Genomic DNA, 20,920 nt, shown 5'->3' with positions numbered 1-20,920 from the left:
GAACCCAATCCAAAAGACAAGGGAACTGTAGGACCAAGTATTGGGAGAAATCTGCTGTCCGGAGGACTTTTTTGGAGCTAACCCGCATTTGCGTTACATGGAGACGAAGACCACAGTTAGCTTAACAACAAGGGGACTCTAACCCATGATCCGTCTACCTCTGAGGATATTTTACGTCAGCACTGTGGTCGATGCAAGCCGGATGCGGAATTCGTATCGACTAGCTATCGCTGGGATTCGAGAGGGCTAATATCATAACCGGCTGAACTGGGGATCGATTCCCAGCGTTGTGGTTACAACATTTCTTCCATTCCTTCAACACAGGAGGAGTTCTCAATGTCCTGCGCTCCCCTATTGGTGACCCTGGATTATTAGAATCGGAAATTCCCATTCTCACATAGATGGCAGCATTGCAGCGCTGCTTAACACAAGGAAATCTAGTGTTTCACCTCTCTCACGATAGATAGCACAACCAGATAAACTAACTAAGCCACATTCTAGGGTTCATTTGACAAAACATAACTCAATCACAATTCAACCCCAATGATCATTACCTAACGAAAAGCCTAACTCTAGTGACCAGTTAAATTTCGTGTTTACAGTTGTAAAGCCATGCTGGTGTAAACGGTTACAAAATCGTAAAGGTAAAGAAATGTTTTGGACCTTAAATTTTACAGTTAATTGGATGGGCAGGCAGCTGTTGTTTAATTGACGGTAGCTTTAAAATGAAAATTTTAACAGTTATTAGAAACGATGAAAGCAATAAAGAAGCGCACACTTTTAAAACCTCATAAATTTGAGGAGGTTTACAAGATCATCCACATAGAAACCAATACGAAGTGCGCTACAATATTGTTATTATTTATTATTTTTTTATTAATATGTCTCCATTTATAATATTTAAGGAAATCTAGCGCAAGTGCGTTCTGCTGAAGTATTATGTAAAAAAGAAGAAGGAAAAAAAGATCTTTGGAAAAGGACACAAAAGTTTTTATTACCTCTTAAAACATTAAAAGAGTTTTTTTTTACTTTACAAAAATGCTGTATATAATTTTTTTTGGTAGGTATTCTGTTATTCAAGCGATCCACCATTATAGTTGGCGCGTTTTACGACTATGTGACATATTTATTTCTATTTAAAAAAAGAATTAGGGTGTTTATTGTAATAATTCGTGAAACATTTTCACAAACTTCTATCATAATTTTATTTCATAACAAGTAAAACTAAAGCTCACCTTCTCCAGCATCGATCACATTTTACGGTCATATTATAATGATCCTCCGTTACTTGAAAATCAGATCTAAAAATTGAATTCAAATGATGGTCACATTAATATTAAAAGCTTTACAAAATGCGGAAGGCATCTGCTCACATTTTTCAACTCTTGTTTTAAAACCATTTTTCTGCCTCACTGGTTCTCTAACGCTAAGAATCGATTAGGTGATTATGCCCGTATTTCTATGTCCCCTTTACCGTCTTGCATCACGCGATGAAGATAATTCAGCATTTTAAACAAAAGAAACACAAGCTAAAACATCATGTTCAATGCTTGCTTAAAGCCGCTTTTAAAATCATAGCCCTACATTTTATGCATTCACTGGGTGATAATATTACTACAACGGAAACTATGTATTTAGATCAAAAGTGCATGCTCATCGCTATGCAAGTTCTGGTCATTAAATTGTATCATTTTCCCATGCTCTAAAGATAAAATGAAAGAGATCAAAATTTATATAATCGTGAACATTTATTCATTTTTGATATGTTTAAGAAAGAAAAAAGACTTCTGCAAAATCTAAGTGAGTGTTAAAAATGGGCAAAACTTAAAAGTTGTAAAAAAATTCTATAATAATATTCACACTTTTTTAATTTCAAAGTACTTTGAAAAACTTATTTTATATATTTGTGAAATAAGTTGTAAGCATATTGGAACTTGATAATAAATACGCGTTTAAGATTATATCAGCAGTTTTAACTTTTAAATAATTACTGTCGTTCATGTGTATAATATGGTATACGTACATATATATACAATTATGAATCATAAACGTACAATATAATCTGATGTTTTGTTCAGAAACTAATATATTTGTAAATTACATATATTTATTAAATAGATCGTGTACATATTCGAACTTGTTCATAATTACCTGCATTAGATTATTTCTGTAACTGTCACTTTTCAATAATTACTGTTGTTTATGTATATAATATATTAATTTATATATACATTCATGAATCATAAGAGAGCAATATATTCTGATATTTAATTCAGAAACTAATATATTTAAAAAATCCGTATCTTTATGAAGGGAAGTTTGTGATTATTTAAATTTGCTCATTAATACCTGTTTCAGATTTCTTCAGGTGTTATCACTTTTAAATAGTTACTGTTGTTAAGTATAATATATTCATGTATATACATTTATGAATCATAGTAGAACAATCTATTTTGACGTTGTGTTCAGAAACCAAATTATTTGTCAATTCTATATCTTAATAAAATGCTCCATGTGTTTATTTAAATTCGTTAGCAAATACCGGTTTTAGATTTGTTCGTCAGGTATCATGTTTAAATAATTACTGTTGTTTATGTGAATAATATATTTATATAAATATACAGTTATGAATCATGAAAGACGATATATTCTGACGTTTTGTTCAGGAACTAATACATTTGCCAATTTCATACATTTCCAAAATAAATTGTGTGCATATTTAATTACTCCATTTAAAATTATCTCAGTTATTATTTTTTTGCACTTGTACCTTTTTTTAAGAATATAAATAAAATACGATTTGTAATATTATTTAAATATTTAAAGTTTAAATATTGTAAAAAATTATTTTTTGTTTCTACCTTTGTTGGTTTGAAAACTTAGATTATTGAAATTGATTATAAAAATTAGTAATGCACACGTGTAAATGTATTCTTCAGAAAAACAATGAATAAAATTCTCATAGTTTTTAAAATGTTTTAATGAATGTTTCACCTCATTGCACTACCCATGAACTCTGGAGAATCAATGGAGACACTCCAATTGTTAAAGCCGTTGCTTTAAAAGGAATCGAAAAAATTTTATTTGTTAAAATGGTAGAAAGTAGAGATATACCTAGTTTATTTTGTTCTTGTTTCTATTATAATAGGAACAAAATATATGAAATAAAAATTTCTTATAATAGAAAATAGGAAATACAGAATAGAAATTAGGACATTGGGAAATAGAGAAACGCCTTTATGCATATGTTAAGCAGAATGGTCGATGCAATAGCAGTAAGAATTGACTCTGAAGTTTTTCAGAACGATTAATCGAATAAATTATATTTTAAGTTTTAATCTGTGTGGCTTTTTCTCAGAAATATTAAAAAGCACTAAAACATTGACAAATATATTTTCAAAAAACAAATTATGATAACAAGTTAAAACTATGAAATGGATATTCCCAAAAAAGTGGGCAGTTGAGCAGTTGTTCTCAGAGATAGGTATGAAATTGCTTGTACTGAATTATATATTATTAAATTGCTAAATTATTATTAAATATTATCTAAGTAGCAATATTTCATGCAAAATTCCGCCATTGAAATGTAACTATCAAATCTGTTAAAAATATCAATAAACATATAGGTTGAATATAGTAAATATATATGTTAAATATAGTAAATATATATGTTAAATATAGTAAATATATATGTTAAATGTAGTAAATATATGTAAATATATATGTTTATTACCTCTCGTGGAAACTGGTTAATGTTAATATTTAGGTTTTAACTGAATAATATTATAGAAATAGTTATAATTATAATTATTGTTAAATAGTTTTGCTATAGCAATCTACTGTATCTTTTATAAAACGGAATATATCTATTGTATTTATAATGAAATATAAATTTTATATATCTATTGTATTTTTAATGAAATATAAATCCTATATATCTACTGTATTTTTTATAAAACGCAATTCATTTAATTTGCATTTTTTGAAATTCTAAATTTTTTAAGAAAAGTTTCGTGTTGCTTAAAAAATATATTATTTTACTTAAAATAGAACATGAGCAAGAGAAAAATTGAAAATTGAAGTGGATTCTGCTATAATATTAAATTTCATGGTATATGAATAATATTAATTTTGAAGAATATCTATGCTGAAGATAAAGGAAGTTTCCTTTCTCATTTCAACTTGAACTTAAACACTAGAAGACACAAATTTCGAATTTTTTTTAAAATCTTTTTTCCATAGATTTCAAGGCTATTCTCCTGGAACGAAATATCTTTTTTCTCGGATCTGATCACCCGTTAACATAACCATCGAATGTTATAACAACAGGGTAAGTGATAAAGAAACTCATTTAAATGTTATCAGACACCGGCGTTACCTTCCATTTTCTCCTTCCAAATTGGCTATTCCTTTATTAACTTGTTAACCCGTCAAGGTAATGATTTTTTATATTTTTTATATATTTTTTTATCAGACGAACGTCTGCCTCGTGATGAGAAAACTCTCACCCTCACGCTCTTATATGACACGCGAATTGTTTGGAGATATGCCTCTCTTCTGCGACTCATTAGGCACCATGTTTCCGGCATGAAGCAAATGATAATTTCACATATCGACTAACTTCGTGAAAAAAAGAACATAAGGGGAAAAAATATTTCAAAAGATATAAATATAACTGAAAAGTGAATATATTATGATTTAATTTTTTTAGAAAACGGTAACTCTAAAATATTTCAAAAGATATAAATATAACTGAAAAGTTATGATTTAATTTATATATTATGATTAATTTATATATAATTTATATATTATGATTTAATTTTTTTAAGAAAACGATAACTTTTCAAATCAGGAAGCAAATGTAAGATAAAAAAAAATAGGGTGAAAACAAGCAAAGATTTGAAAGAAAACAAAACAGAATGATTGAGTTCCGCTACGTAAACCTGAAGCGAGATTCAAATTCCTTCAATTTTTGAAATATAAACTGCCGATTTTTCGAACAATACAGTTAACAGTTTCTACGTGACCTCGTAATTCTTTATTTAATATCAATTCTTTCATCAGTATGTTTAATGATTCTGACAATAAAAAACTACAACAGAAAAAATTAAAATCTTAAAGAAGAATTACATTCAACTCATGATTTTTCGGTACAAACGGAAAAATCTTACTGGATCAGGTTAATTCTGATTAAAACGATTAGATTCTCATTTTCCTAACAAATATAATACGCATTTTCATTTCGATAAAAAAGAAATTGTTATAGAAACGCAGTCAGTTACTTTCAATAAAAATACAGTAAAATATATTATGCATTAAAATTAAAAGTTTGTTTTCGAAACTTTTTATTCAACCAGAAATTATTTGTTTATAAAAAAGGAGAAAGAGAGAGAGAGATGAAATCAATTAATTCTTTCCTTAAAATTACAAACGGGATTTTTTTTATACTGTTTTCGAACGGTTGCAGTTAAAAAATTTTAGAGTGATCCTCAGAAGCTCTTAATCAGAAAACTCACCCATTGATAAGTTTGGCGACAAAATTGGCAATATTGCAATAAAAAGAAGCAAACGATACATTAATGCTGTTATTAAAAGTATACTGAATGAGATGGAATATTTATCAAAAAAAATCATAAGGATAGTTTTAAACAATATTAAAATTAGTATTTATAAAGAGAACAAAGTTTCTTTCTAAGATAGCTAGCTAATATAAATTATTTGGTAGCATAATCAATAATTTTCTATGTAATACGTAGACAAGATAAAACAGTTGCGTTTTAATACGGTATACGGTGTTCTGTAGTGTTAAGAATTTAGTACTCATATTATGCTCCTTGATATCTTGAAAAATTATTAGTTTAAATAGCGCAGAATAAATAAAAATTTTAAAAATTAAGAGAAAATATTTATATTTACGCTTTAATTTTTTTATATACTCTTAAAAACAATGTTTGAAAAATTACAACTTTTAATTTATGGATACCCCAATCTTACTACAACTGAACATTTTTCATTATTTTATGTACAATGCGCAAAAAAATTTATACGATGTAGTCGCAGTCTAGTAAATATGATCAAAATAGTTTGGTCAGGAAAACAGTTCAAAGATTGCACCCCTTAATGTTAATTTAACTTCAAAATCTTTTTCCACACAATTATATAATTTGTTTTTCCAAACATTTTTCACGTGCAAAAAATTATTTTCAATTAGTTTTTAATTATTCCTAATTTCTTTCAAATTTTGTATTTTGCCATATAAAATTTTGCTTTATAGTTAAAAAGATGTAAAAATTTGTACTCCTCACAATTCAAAATTTAATCCACAATTATTAAATAAAATAATAAAAAATAATAAATAAAAATTATTTTTTGGAATCATCATGGAATCAGATTTAAATAAGCGAATTTTATAATTGTATGTAAAATTTTTTTGATTCGTTGAAAAAATTGCCGAGATATGGGGAAATACACAAAAAGTAAAATTAACAGTAAGTGGTCAAAAGTTTGGACTGCTTTCTGATCTACTTATTTTAGCAATATTTCATAGATTGCGGCTGCTCCCTGTTTTTGAGGGCAAAAAATCCTAATCCATCTAAAACAAAAGTTTATTTATTCATAGAAAGTGCGTTTTAGGTCAAATTTCGTATCTTGAAATAGAATCTGCATTAATTAATTAGCATATTTTAGGTTAGACCTTCAAACTATAAATATAGAGTCCTCATTCAGTTATTCAGGGTGTATTTCTTCTTTTTGCGCACTACTTCTTATTACTGCAAGTCCTTTTAAGTTTTCATATCGTTTCATTTTCTGCTCAAAATATATTTTAACTAAAGACCAAAGTATTTTTTTGTTAATTCTGATCATCTAAAATATTACTAAGAACTGGAATCTTATATATTTTTTTTATAAAGATTCGAGTACTTTTGCAATGCCTTAACTTATTACTGAAACTTTTCAGGAATCAAAGGATGCATAATTTGATATTTTGCAGAAATATTTTTGAAGAATTTACTTAAAATAGTTTGAAATATTTGTTTTAAAGTATACGCTTTAGTATCAATGTCATTATAACTTGGTCAATGCTTAGACAATATTTACAAAAAAAATTTTAAGTTGCTAAAGTTTTTAAACGAAGCAATTAAGTTTATTTAAATATGAAAATTAATTGATAAATATTTCATTCGCTTTAATTTATTCACTTGATATTTTTTAAAAATTAAGCATTATTGATTTGCAATTTATTTGTTTACTACAAAACTCATTACTTTTTTCTATTTTAAAAATTTTTGCTGCATATCATTGAGATATTTTTTATACGCGTTTTTAAATAGTATTAGCAAATGTTAACGGTCCGAAATTTTTGGACTTCAATAATATAAAAAATTAGAGAAACGAAACGATTTTCAATTCTTTTTATTACTATGCTAATTTTTAATTAATCAGAAAGCTGTGTTATTGTTATTTTATTGTTGTGACAATAATTCAGTGTGAACTCTAATTACTGTAATAAATTAATATTAATATGAAGGTGTGCCTTCAGAAAGAACAGGTCGAGAAGCATTGATTTAGAATTAAGGGTTGTTTTTTGATTCAAATATATCACCTATGGTTTATTTCTTTGTAATTTGTTTCCATGCATTCGTATAACGAGTAACATCTAAAGCATCAAAGGCCATCATCATATTCGGAGGGAAAATATTTTGATTACTTTGTTGGATACAATACATCATCATCACCTCACCCAAAAAGCGCTCTATTGTTCTTTCAGAATATGTTTCTCAAACTTAAGTAAAAGATAGGTCATTCTCATTAAGACGAACGAAAGGTTAACTCTGCCTTGTTGGGCTGTGTTAACGAACTGTATTTAATACACCGAGGAATGCTAAATAGCATTCCAAAAAAAGAGATGTATTCCCCCATTTGATTTTGGATTTGTTACTGAACTGCATCTGTGACAAATGTAACCTGTTATTTTTGATAAAATATTTGTAAAATATTAAGCTTTCTAGAGCGAGTTTTTTTTTAAAAAAAAAAAAAAAGCTAAATTTCTGTATTTTGAGTATTTTGAAACTTCAATATAAAAACACTCTTTTTAAGTAATTAATGATAATTACTTGTGATCAGTTGTCGGAAAAACTACATTATTTTTGTAATTTATTAAAGCTACAACTACTTTGCTACAAATGTTGTTAACTACAACTACTTTTTTTAAAAATGTAGTGACTACAGACTACTTTGTAATTTAGTAACAACTTCACTACTTTGAAGAGACGATCTTTGCTAGAGACTTTAATTTACACCTGAGTTCAAAATGGTTTTGAATTAAAAATTGGCTTATATCAAATATTAGGGAATAATTCGGAACTATTTTTTCATGTTTACATACACCAGTTTGTTGTCCCAAAACATTTTTTTTTTTTTCAAATTTGTTCAGTTAGCCTTCAACTTTTTATGCTTTTTTCGAATATTTCATCTAAGATTGCGAAATTATAAAATACTTGCAATATTTTGACTGCTTAATGCCCTTTTAATCCTCTGAGAAATTAAGTACATCGAAAATACGTTCCTTTCAAATAACATCAATGTTTTACGAATGTGCATTAGCATGCGAAAGTGTTACCAAAGTTATTAATTATCTATTTTTCGTAATAACAAGTTCAAAAATAAGTTTTATACGTGTTTTTAAATACATGATTTCTGTTAAGGCTCAGCTACAGCTGTAGGGTCATTTTCATGGTACATTCATTGACAGACCCGCATTTGTACCCATCAAGTTCGAAGTAGTTGCCAGAAAACGCAACAAAATTCTGTTTTTTTTTTTTTTGTGCATCGCACTAGTTACTACACTACATTTTTCAAAAAAGTAGCACACTACACTACAAACCACGAAAAGAAGTAGCAATTACAGTAGTTTCATTACGTACAGTGCGCTACTTTCGACCACTACTTGTGATTATCTAATAGATACAGTTAAATGGAAATTATAATACATTTTTATTTTTTACCTTTTGTACAAAATTTTAACATAATGAGGGGTATATTTTCATAAAACTTACCCTTCATTTTGTTAAATGGGGTATATTTTCATGGGGTACATTATGGGGTATATTTTCAAAAAAAAAAGATTATAAACGGTGTTGATTTATATTTTTGTAAGCATAAGATGGATTCTTAAAGCAGACTAGAATGTTGCTCAAATTTTTCTCCCTGTAAGAACAGCTTAAATGTAATTTGTGACCAGCAATCCTAAAATAGATTAGTAATACCAGAATGCAGCTTTTCACGTAAAGAAAAACGCTAATACTCTTAAGAACTTTTATTATGAGATTAAAGATAAAGAAAGCAGGAAAATAAAACAAACAATATTTCTGTTTTTTATTATTATTCCAATAACTATAACCAGGGGAATAAACCTCAATTCTTTAACCTGGCCTTCCTGTTCTGTACAGTCTTAAGTGCATTTCCTGACTTGCAATAAATTCAAAAGCTTATTTGTATTTTATTTCTTGCATCTACCTTGAGAAGGTGAAATGAAAACATTTTAAAATGCCCATTGGCGCGTGCATTTGGGTAATCACGTGTGGAGCTCTCAGATCTCAATGCATGATTGAGTGATTAGTAAAAAAAAAGTAAGCAAAAAAAATTCTTTTACTGGCTAGCAGAAGTGTTTGCAATACTTCTTACTAAACTCTCACCGTAAATTAAATTAATCTTGTTGACTAAAGATGAGGGGCTTTATTCAATGAGGAAAATTCCACATTCAGCAAGGCGGAAGAAATATTCGCCAAACATATGAGAAACTTGTTTTGACTATTTGTAAAGAAAGTTGAAAAGAAAATAAGCTCTTATCTTTTTGTTCATTCTGATTACAGCATATTTGATCATTCTTAAACCATTTTCCGTTAAATTCTAATACTCAGAGTAAATATTGAAAAATATTTATTTTAAATACATAATATAAAAATAAAAAAAGAAAGTGGAGGAAAAGGCAAAGAAATTATGAACTCTTGTAACTTTTTTTACGATTATTTTTAGCGTGCAATATTTTTCTAAATATTTTATCAAATTTACTGCCTGATATTAAATTAACTAATTTTTAACGCTGGAAAGACTGAAGCTTAGTATATACCTATATTGCCCTAAAGCAGTCAAAATGACTGCATTGTGAAAGAGTAACTAATGTGTAAAGAAATTTGTTTAAAATTAATTTTTTATATTATTTACAGTTATATAACAAGTTATTAGTCAATATTAACAATAAAAAAAATTATATGTTGTACAAAAAGTCACAAAATTCTAAGAAATTGTGTCATCATATTCTTCATTTTTTTTTCTAATTGAAATTAAAAAGCAGTCAAAATGACTTCCTTGGGAAATCTTGTGTTAAACACATTTGTTAAATGAATATTACATTTGAATATATTATATATATTTATAACACTTTACGGAACTCATAGCAAAGAAAGCTTTATGTTTAATCTTATTATAACCCAGGAATAACCTAGGAACTGAAATAATAACTGAATAATGAGCATTAAGTTTACAAATAGCAATTCATGTAAAATTTTTACAAATCTTATAGCTTCTCTAGATATAATAACAACTCCATAATAGCCGTTTTCAACTCCATAATAGCTATCATTAAAGGTCATTTTCGATTAAATAAAAATATTGGTTGAAGTTTAAAGAACCCTGTTAAATTTAAAAATAATAACTGAGTGAAGGTACTTGGTATAAAAATATTGATACATGTCTTATCCATTGTATATTCAATTACAAAAGTTCCAATTGTTTTATTATCTAAGAACGAATCACTATCACATCAATTTCCATTGTTCATTATTTTAATTTGTTTTTATAACGTCTCATTGCCAAGTTAACTGAACTGAATCATATTTTTCTTTCCTTTTTTTTCTAAATTTTCGTACTGTTTTTAACATTGACTTCCGATTATTCTAACTAATGTGCATTCAACTATGATGCCATTGGGCTTTGATCAAATACACTATTACTCGTTTCGTGAACTACATTAATTATTATTTGGTATTCGTATCAACTGGTAGAACTTGTGAATTTCATTTTGACATTTTATCACACTATAGCTGAAACAATGGAGAATTCCCAAACAATTTTATTCAAACTTTAAAAGTTAAAAAATTGTAGCGTTTACTTAATGGTACCGGGATAGCTTAGGATAATGAGTATAGTACAGTTTGTCTAAAGCAAGAACTCCCCTAACCATTCGTCGGGACCCGTGACGGTGACTATGGTAACATGGTAAATCTATTTCAAGTAGGGGTGTGAGGTCATTGCTTAAGACAGGTTTTGGCACGGGTCGGCGAATGAAGGGATTTCTCCATATCTCGAGATCTTTCAAAGGGAATTATAATTTTCTTACGTAATCATAAAATTTACTTATCCAAAGATATTTCCAAACAAAAAATAGCTTTTAGTAAATATTTATTATTTTATAGTCTTATTTAATAATAGTCACGAAGAATTTGAGTTGTAAAGTATACATTCTTATGTCATTTTAAAAAATGTAATTTTACATGTCAAAAAACAAAATTTGGGCTAAATTGGCCAAATAGTTTCTAATAAATTGATTTTCAACTATGCAGCTTCTTTAAAAAAAATAATTTTGATTTCTCAGGAACTGTTTAACCAATTTCGCTCAGATTTTGTATTTTGCATACAAAATTAGAAACTTTAAAATGATGTAAAAAATAGTATACCTTACAACTCAAAATTTTTTCGACCATTATTAAAAAAAATAATTAAAAAAAAAAGCAAAGAACATTTTATGAAAAATTATTGTTTGCATGGAATTATCTTTGCATAAATGAGTTTTATAATTGCGTGCACAAATTTTTCCATTTACTTAAAATGTTCTTGAAACATGACGAAATATGCAAAAAGGAAAATTAACATTGGACTTCTAACTTTCGATCTCTCTCTTAATTATTAACACCATATTGAATAATCTCTTAATTATTGACACCATATTATTAAATTGAAGCTACCACTTATGTTTTGGGAGTCAGAAATCCAAATCTATCATAAAAAGGTATATTTATTCAGAAAAAGTACGTTTTTGTGTCTGATTTCGCAACTTAAAATATGGTCTGCACTAATTAATTAGCATATTTTAGGCCACCCCTCGAACTATTAAGATTGATTCCTAAAACGAGAAGATCCTGTCATTAGATCAAGAGTTATTCAGGGTGATTTTTTGCTCACTGTGCACAAAAGTAAACTATAATTCCTCAATGTTACACATGTCAAATAAGTATGACGTTTTACATCCCTTTAGTATGCCATAAACCAAGTCGTTAATTATTCAATTCAATATTAACCTAAGTCAAACGTTAATGCCTAATTTGACAGGTTATTCATTGATGGTAATAATTTATTCATATTCATAATTTATGGGCGAATTTGCAATCTAAAAAAATTATTAACAATTGATTTTATGATTTTATTCTCAAATTTCCAAAATTTTTGAGCAAATCGAGTGGATCATTCCAGAAGAGATATATTTCAAGAAAAAAAAAAGATTCACAAGATTAGACCAGGATGTAATTATTGAAGTGGAATAATCATTGTGAGAATCACAAAATCAATTTACCCTGACTCTTCTAAAGTATTATTCATTGCTTTAATTGTCTGGATGCCGTGGGAAAATTGAAAGTGAAATTACAACAAGCATTCTTAGTTTAAATTGTTCTCATATTTTTAACAGGTGCTTCAATTTCTTTCTTTTTTTAATTTACTTTCATTTCCTTGTATTTGCATTGATTTCGTTTTACAGTGTTTAATTGTTATTGCATTGAAGGTTAAAACCAAGAATTCCAGTTTCCGTACTTGTTTCTATTTTTAAATTTATTTACTCTTTATATTATAAGTTGTTTCTTTAAATGTGCTTAAAATTTATTTATTTTGACCAATTTATACTTTCCCGTAATTTTTAACGTTATACCATGAAAAATTAAAAACAAACAAGAAATTGACTAAATTAAATTGAAGAACGGAAACATGTTATTCTTAGTCTAGTAACTATTCATTACAAAACAAAACAAAAATTCACTGAAACATAGAAGATAAATTTATATCTTTATTAGATAAGTTTGCATATTGTTAATACCTTCTATTAGAAAAACCGCTTTCCACCTTTTTTCAATTATAGTAAAACGGAGTTTTCTATATGTGTACTAATAGTTAGACTAATAGTATGCTAATAGTTCGACTAGTAACTAATAGTTAGACTATTTTATATCATGATAGATGAATTTTTGTCTGTTTTTGGATTATACAAAAGAAGCAGCTTAAATAAAAATCGACCATTTTAATATATTTGAAATTTTAGATATATAGATACAAAGGCTAAAAGAAAATAATTGTCGATAATCTGATGATCGTTCATTAATGATTTCCGTAAAATTTTTAAAATTGTTTTCAAAAAAGTGACTGGCAAATGCCAGTAATACACTGTAAGAAATTACGGATCTAAGTAAGATAAAAGTTACTGGCACCCTGAGTGCATCCGTGCAATCCATTTTACCGTAAAATCCATTCCTACCGTAAAATTTTATACTGTAATTTTTACAGTAATATTTATTTAGTTGTAGTGATTCAGTAATTCTACAGTAAGTATTACGGTATATCAGGCACGGTACTTTTTGATTTGTAAGACTTTACGGTAAAAATAGATTTTACGGTAAAAAGTACTCGCACACTGAGTGACGGTACTTTTCACCGTAATTTTCGGCAGTGCAGAAAATGAACTAGAAAATTGAAAAATCGGTCAATCAAACCAATTTGCAGTGGAATTTTTTTTAAAAATTTTTATTTAAAAAAAATCAGAAAAATATCAAGAAGGAATAATTTATTTCATGGAAGCGAACATAATATCAAAATATATGAATTATTAATGGTTATATAAATATATTTACGTATATGTGCTAGTGTAAATATTTTTGCGATTTGAGTATTATAAGTGATACATAATACTTAATATTTTCTGAATGAATTAAAACACGTAGAATTCAAAAACAACACAAGTGCAACATTTTTCTCTTCTGACATCATTCATATCCCACATTCCATCCGAAAGTATCAAATTTTCTGAAAATGATGCGGTTTTTTTCCCGTGTGACTTCCCCTATATCCCGTATCATCATATTTTTCGACATTTTCAGAAAGATAAATTATAATTTAATGATGCTTCCTTAAATGGTTTAAGGGTGATGACCTTAATGTAAAATATTACATACTACAATATCTTAATATATGTAGTTAATAGTGATTAGTATATGTTAGTATATGTAGTTAATAGTGATAGTTAATAGTAGTTAATAGTGACAGTTAATAGTAGTTAACTGAATTTATTTGCTACTTCTAAACTTTTTATAAGATATATGATTGAATTCAATGCAATCTTACGACACTAATATAGGAATAAATATTCCATAATATCTAATTTTTACCACACCTATTGGACGTATCCAATTTAATTTTCGCCATTTATCTCCACTGTTTTTTTAATATTGTAAAATAAATATTAAAATCAGTCTTTTTAAATATTTTTATGTGTTACAAATCCAATATTTTTTCTGTATTACAATGAGAACTTACGTTTCAACGTGATTTTAAATGGCATTGATTGTACCGACTTTCATTTCAAACATTTCTATAACTATGAATTCAATACAATCATAAAATTTGAATTTTAATTCGTTTATTCTATCATAAAGTAATTCATAACGTAAAATGTATATTTCGAATATGTAGTTCTGAGAAAAAAGTCTGGTCAAAGCGACTAGAATTCGAAAAAATTCACAATACTTCTAACTCTAGGGGAAGAACAAAAAAGCTCGGTAATTTTTACCTAACTGCTTTGATAATGATTTTGGAAAAATGCAAAATTGTATTGAAATTGCAAAATTCAATTAAATTTGATTTTTTCAGAGCAAGGCATAAAATTCATTTATTCGGTTAGCTTTACTTTTTAGTTTCGTATTTTTTTACTTAATGTGTGGCAATAAGAGCTATAATTTTGAAAACCTAAATTTCGGAAAAACCTTTACCATACAAAGGAAAAATGATCAAATGAATGGTTTAAATACTAACATTTAGGTTTTTATTACAAAATTGATGTATGTTTTTTTTAACCAAAAATGTCATTAACCATATACTACAGTAGTTTACCAGACTTTTTTTTCTCTTGATATACATCAATAGAGGATGTCTAAACTAACGTCATATCACTCACCTGCCAACTGAACAATTACAATATTACAACAATCGATTGAATAATAATAATACTTAAGTGATATAGTTCAAACTCTGGTTTGAACATCTTTCATAATACTTATCAATACTTCAAGATCAAATACTTTTTTTTATTATTACTACCAACGTCACATCATGGAACAATAATTGTGCGTGGAAAGATGAGAATTAAGATTTTTCATCATGTAATTAAGTTGCCAAAAACCATTTATTTATTCACTTGTCAATGATTAATTGAAGCATATTCTGACAAATTACTGATTTGGTTGTTATTTTTATGACCATTTCTTCGTAATTATTACTTTAATTAGGTTGAAATGAAACGATTGTTAAAAATGAAAATTTTTAACAATCAAAGCAAGGATTTTTAAATTATTTTAATAGATGGAGAAACTAATACAAATAATAGAAAATTGGTTAAAGTTTGTTTAAAAAATTGGTATTTCACTCTTTAAACTGTGTTTATGCTGGTATAAAAAAAATTGGTTTTCTCCTCATTAAACCTTGTAAAATTTTGTGGAGAGGATTCATTTAAGTTAAAAGCTTATGGTCGTTATAAAATTTGTTTCCGCATATCAAAGTTATTTTAGAGCTTTTGCATTAAATTGTAATCAGATTTGGATTTTTCATGCAAAATATTTAAAAAAAGAACGTGTTCAACTTCTTAGTAAGGTTGCATTTTAGACTGAAATTACTAATAAATTAAATATCTTCTTTCTATTTTTCTTTTCGGTCTTTATGTTGTATTAACCTATAGACGCGAGTATTAAATAATACCAGAAAATGTGGTTTTTATTTTACAATATGCAGCTTAGAGTGCTAACTTATAAATGAGTTAAAATATTTACAAGTTATTCAATTAATTTAATTTAATCTACTTAATATTGGATATTGCTTATCATTGCATAAAAAATATACATTTTAAATTTTTGCATTTCTTATATGTTGTAAGATATTCGTATAGAGTGTTTCTTCACATTTTGGTCATGAAATAAAATCCACTATACTCGCGGCAACAAAACCTTTAAGCCTTTTATGCCGTAAGATGTGTAATATTTGGTCAATTTATAAAATCGTTGCATTAATATTATTTAAAAAAAAAAAAAGAAGTAACACAAAAAATCAGATTCTTTTTCATAAGAATAGTAGTAATCATGAAAATTTTATCTAATGTATTGTATGAAAACCATTAAGCTGGCGCTGACGTCATAGGTCATATGTGTGGGTATCCGCGATTTTCTTCTTCTTCTTCTTGAAGTAAACCCAATTATTTTTTAGAATTTAAATATTTTTTTCCGCAAATGTATAGCAGCAGACGATAATTTACAAATAGTTTTGATCTTCATTTTTTTGTAAATTGTAAATGACGTCAATGCAATATTTGAACAATGGAGATTGAATTCTTTCACGGAATTTTTCTTTTTTGAGGTTTAAAACTTTATTTATAGTTATTCTTCGCCTATTTCAGTTTTAATACTTTTCGAAACTAAGGACTATTAAATCATATTTTTTAATGGATAAGTTATGAAAAAGATAACAATTATAACTAAAAGTTCTAAAACAACTTTTATACTCTTCATTTGTCTAGAAAACCTATAAAAAGAACTACTTCCAATGAATCAGAATAAATGTAAGTAGTGAATATTGATTCATATTTAACAATTATATAGTAAAAGTGGTATGTTCTAATTATTAAGTACATTTAACGTAAATCATTTTTAATATTAAAAAGTCACGAAGTTTTGTGACAAGAGGCCCTATTTGTTAAGCCATTAAAAAATTATCTAACAATGCTGTCGTAGCCTTGGTAATGCTTAGAGGTGAGCTTTATCGCGATTATAGAGTCAATTAATACGATAATTATGTACCATAAAACTTTTCAAAGTGAATCTAATTTTTTACCTTTGTAATAATTTTTCATCATAATTAAAAACTTCGATCAACGATGGTAAATCCAATTATATTTTTTCATAAACAACTTTTTAAAAGTATACAAGCAGAAAAAATCTTAAAATAATACTTTTTAATTCATAAAATTGCAATGAATGTTGTTCAATGTATTGGATGCTATGTCTCAAGTGGTTAAAGCTATGCCTTTAAAAAAAATTTAGCGTTTTAAAAATAAACTTTTTCATTTTAATTCTTATTTTGACACAATGACACTGACACACTTTAAAGAATTTTAGAACTAGTCCCTTTTCAAGCTCCTTATTTTTCGTTTTTTCGGTCCAAGTATTAACATATATAAATAGAATTCAGAGTAAATGTTAAGCCCTCAAACCCGACACAGTGGTTAACTTTAGATAACTAACTCATTCGTATCATGGTATACTTTTTAAGACTTAAAGTTCTTTTTACAAAGAAAATGCTTAAAACAAAGTTTATTGTTCATTCTAAACTCCGAAAGGATTAGAAAAATTTATCTAAGCTTAAATTTATCTTTTCAATATCACGATTCAATGTATACTATTATATGTATGTTAGTATATTACTATTTTTAATTAAATAGCATTGCCTTTTTGTCGTCAATATAATTTAAATAAGTATTTTCATAAAATTACTAAGGTTTATTAGAAAATTTAATAGAAAAGATAAAATGAAACGCTATTCAATATGAATTCAAAAAATTCCCATGTCCTAGAAAAATACTAAAAAGGGAAAATCAACAAGACGAATCTGTTAAAATTTTCTATAAATAAAACAGAAAAAAGAACATCAAATATATATTTATAAATATTTTTCATCTAGAAAGAAATAACACCCTTAATCTGAACATTGGCTTGCGAAAGTCTCAATATATCGTTACTTTAATTTTATAACAAAAAAAATTAAAACTACAAAAATTCGCTAATTTAGGTGACCGATGCATCAAACATAAAACAAAGCATTAAACACCTTAATAACTCGTTATCTAATCGATCAATCGGGATTTCAGGTGGTGATTCAAAGGTCTGACTTTAAATATGCCAGATACTTTTTGCAGATACTATTTTAAGTTATGAAATCTGGCACAGAAATGTTCTTTTTTTTCAATAAATATGATTTTATTAAAAGGTTACGAAATCTTTGCACTCAAAATATGTAAGAGGGGTTGCCGCTATTTAAAAATACAGTGTTAATAGTTTAGTCAAGAGAGTAGCCAAAAGTTTGAGTCCCTTGGTGTTAATTTTGCTATTTCTCTTTTGCTATATAGCATAAATTACTTAAGTCAATCAAAAACATTTTTCACACAATTATATAATTCATCTATTCAACTATAATTTCGTGTTAAAAGTAATTTCATATTATTTATTAATTATTGCCATTTAATTTAGCGATAATCAAAAAATTTTGAATTGTGAGATATTCGAACTTTTACATCATTTATAATCGCATAATAAGTTTAAAAATTTGATATTCCCTTATACACTGTTAAAAAATTCCGGCTCAAATTATGGTAAAAAGTACTGGCACCTTGCGTGCGGAGTACTTTTTTGTAAAATTTTGCGGAACAAAAATATCCGGCATGCCATTATTTTTAGAGCAATATTTACTGCAAAATCACTGAAGTCCTGTAATCGAATAAATATTACTGTAAAAATTACGGTATAAAAATTTTTCGAAAAATTGATTTTATGGCAAAAAGGATTTTACGGACGCTGCAATCAGGGTGCTAGTACTTTTTACAGTAATTTAATACGATAATAAGTCATGTTTTATAGAGTTGACGTTGAGATTTTCTCTGTAATTCGCAATTTTCAGACCTATGTATCCGTGTCTATTTGTTCTTCAGGTAAAAATACATATGAGAGAACTAAATTTGCAAATGACTCAATTTCGAAAAAAATAAATCTTTAACTTCCTTGATTATCTTATAAACGGGAGAAATATTTTATTAATATTTAATTAAATAATAAAATTAGATGCAAAAACATGATTCAGAACTAACACTACTTTTTGTCGTATTTGTATTTTTTTTATGTCCTAAGTGGTAGTTGTATCCTGAAAATTTTGAACTCCATAATTTAGCTAAGACAGCGAGTGGGGGAATATGTGGGCTTCATAATGTTTCGTTATATAGCAAGAGTTAATTACGGAAACTGTAAAAGTCGTCCACTCGAAATATGTTTTACTGAGAAAAAAAATTTTATAAAATTTATTATCATTGAGCACTTTTGAATTAAAAACAATAATATTTTTCAAGCATGTTTTAACTATTGCAGCCATTTCAAAATAGTTTACTAAACAATTTAAAGTGCCTCAATTAAGAATCAATCAGCATAATATTTCTCACAAATAGCAATTTAAAAATACTATTTTTTTATATTTATAAAAAATAATAATTTTTTCAAAATTTTTAACTAACGGAAACTGTTTGTCCAATTAATCACACATTAACTGATTATATTTTTTCTGTAAAAAATATGGGGTGTTTATAAATATTACATTATAAAAAGAATTTGTGTCTTAAAATACTTCAATCTTTGTATCATGTATATGTAATGTATCTAGATGTTGTATGTATAAAATGGAAAAAAAAATTAAAATTTTTCTTTAGTGATAATGTTTTTTTTAAAATTATAATTCGAAAATAAACATATGAAATTATCAAATCATGTAAGAGTAAACGATATTATTTTATATTAATTCACATAAACTGAAAAATCATTAAGTTATATTCGATATGAAATAGCTTAACATCACATAAAAAAGAGCAAACGATATTATCAAACATAACGCCAGACATAAAATTTCAACGAACATAAGTTAAAGAGCAAACGATATTTCATACATAATTTTCTCAACATCAATGGCAATCACAAGTAAATCATTGACTCACCGGCAGATTCTCTCTCCGAAGTCAGGTGGGATGAAATCCGAAACTAGAGTGAAGCGAGGAGCAGATGGAGCAACAGATGAGATCGACTGTTCTTTGGAAGAGCCGAGAGAAGTTGTGTCTTCCGCCTTCTTAGCTTGGTAATGACCTAGGGTGGTCAAGGTTGCACTTCCTCCCTCTCCCCACCATCCTTTCACGCTCCATTCACAGACCGAATCTCAAAAAAATGTTTTATTCCACAGTGTTCTTCTCTAACGGAAAATTCTCCGGTATCCTTCATCTCAGCCGGGGAGAGTTACGATTTTCACCTGTCTATCTTAGATACCTGTTTTTTCTTTTTGTTCTATTTATGCGCGAATAGGCTTAATTCCTAATTGTAATTCAGATAGAAGGTTTTGATGTCTGGATTCGGACGTAGGCGATTTCGAAGAGCAGACGAAAATAGATAAAATCGTGAATAAAAACTATGCATTAAACGGCTCTCATATTTTATCTGACAGTTCTCAGGAACTCATCTGAAAGTGTAATAGGTGGTTTAAAAATACGCTATTTATAAATATGAAGGTTATATGAATTTTTACTTAAAACAATATAACTCTAATCAGGTGAAAGGGATCTCGGATATTACATCTAACTGCGCTTTCATCGTTTCAAAGTCAAGTTAGGATTGCTCTCCTTTAAAAGCATCACTGCAAATATTTTAAATGGGCTTTGCCTTTATTCATATCAACAGGTGCATTCAAAAATATTTTTCCTTCTAAAAATATAAGAAAGTTAAATAAATGACAAAGATACAGTGCATATTGCAGCGGC

General features: G+C 27.3%; 1 protein-coding gene across 1 annotated transcript in view; it reads right to left on the bottom strand.

Moving 5' to 3' along the window:
- The window catches only part of LOC107437274 (uncharacterized), an 87,350-nt gene extending 67,124 nt beyond the window's left edge, over positions 1–20,226 (bottom strand). The window contains exon 1 of the mRNA XM_043052336.3: positions 20,111–20,226. The gene's annotated coding sequence lies outside the window, so the exon portion shown is untranslated. The remainder of the gene's footprint in view (positions 1–20,110) is intronic.
- Between the last annotated feature and the right edge of the window lie 694 nt (positions 20,227–20,920).

Source organism: Parasteatoda tepidariorum, chromosome 8 (assembly GCF_982258835.1).
Source record: "Parasteatoda tepidariorum strain Cologne lab strain chromosome 8, Ptep-v5.0, whole genome shotgun sequence".
NCBI lineage: Eukaryota > Metazoa > Arthropoda > Arachnida > Araneae > Theridiidae > Parasteatoda > Parasteatoda tepidariorum.
This window is presented reverse-complemented; position numbering and strand designations above follow the sequence as displayed.